Source organism: Stegostoma tigrinum, chromosome 25, assembly GCF_030684315.1.
Source record: "Stegostoma tigrinum isolate sSteTig4 chromosome 25, sSteTig4.hap1, whole genome shotgun sequence".
NCBI lineage: Eukaryota > Metazoa > Chordata > Chondrichthyes > Orectolobiformes > Stegostomatidae > Stegostoma > Stegostoma tigrinum.
The window spans coordinates 21,667,983-21,669,260 of NC_081378.1; the positions used below are offsets into that span (position 1 = coordinate 21,667,983).

At 38.5% G+C, this 1,278-nt stretch overlaps 1 protein-coding gene across 5 annotated transcripts in view; it reads right to left on the reverse strand.

The window, feature by feature from the left end:
- The window catches only part of ncaph2 (non-SMC condensin II complex, subunit H2), a 42,194-nt gene extending 41,366 nt beyond the window's left edge, over window positions 1-828 (reverse strand). For 2 of the 5 annotated variants that reach the window (XM_048554601.2, XM_048554598.2), the window contains exon 1: window positions 664-828. The gene's annotated coding sequence lies outside the window, so the exon portion shown is untranslated. Of the gene's footprint in view, window positions 1-67; window positions 86-198; window positions 219-663 lie in introns of those variants that run through there. The other 3 variants (XM_059654532.1, XM_048554599.2, XM_048554600.2) reach the window with 3 other exon arrangements.
- Between the last annotated feature and the right edge of the window lie 450 nt (window positions 829-1,278).

Genomic DNA, 1,278 nt, shown 5'->3' on the forward strand with positions numbered 1-1,278 from the left:
ACAAATTAATGGCCTGCTCAGGAAAATAATTCTCATCAATCTCCATTTTAAATGGGAAACCTCTCACTTTAAAATTGTTTCCTAGTCCGAATCTCTCTCGTCCTGCCACCATTCATCCTGCCCATTGCCTTCAGTACCTTACATATTTTAACAATATACGCTCTAATTCTTCTGAACTCCAAGGTACACGAGCCCTACCTGCCCATATTTTCCTCATTTCAGAAATCAATCGATTCAACCTTCTCTGCGCTTCCAATACGATTACATTATTTCTTCAGGTGACCAAACTGTCTACGACACCTGGTTTCACCAAGGGCCGAACAACTATAATGACATTTCCCAACGTTTGCGCACCAAAGCCCTTTGCAATAAATAACAATGGTCCATTCCAATATATTTCACACGTTTTATTTTTCTGTTACATCATATTATTAAAGACAAGTTGATTTCTGTTGCCGCCAAGAAGTAAACCAGTAACTGCAGTAAACAGAAGTGGTTCAATCAGACACTGTAGGGAAGAAATTAGTAAATGATTGAAGTGGGCCGTTCTTCAAAACCAGAACACAAGAAACTGTAACGAACAAGAATACAATCACAGAAATCTGAAAGAAACTATATTTAACAAAAGGAGATTCGAACTGACACTGACAAGCCGAGACTCACCCCCCACCGAAGAACCGTATCTAGCTACGTTCCACATTTCTCAAGCACGATTATTATAAATCCAGTTCTCAAAATATTCCCCTATTTTCTCTGAATATTCCCTTCTTTTCTCTGATTGTTTTATTTTACCCGTTTTTAGGCCAGCGCCATTTTTTGTTTTTCCCGCGCAGGTACAAACCACAGAATGCGCATGCGCGCGACACGGACTCAATCATTAGTCTACTAGTAAGAGGCAAGAAAACAGAGTTTGAAAGAATTTCCATCACAATAAAACCAGATCGCTAAATTTTTAACGCGGGTTTAAATTTTAATTTGAAATTATTACTTTGTTTTGTTTTTTTTTCAGATGTTTAGAGATGATCTCCCCTTCTGCCATGATGGTACAGGCTGCAAATGCAGAAAGACGGTAACGATTAAGAGCAATCCATTCCGGGAACAGGGAATAGTAACTTTAGAAACTTCTTAAAGTAAAAAAAAACACCGTGGATAATCTGGTTATATATTTCAAAATGTGGTTATTATTTCAAAGCGCGACTCAGTCTGAGTTATATTGTGAGCTATTATAATGGAATCGTTATGGATCGAAGCTGTTGACCACCTCCCCCCCCCCCTTTG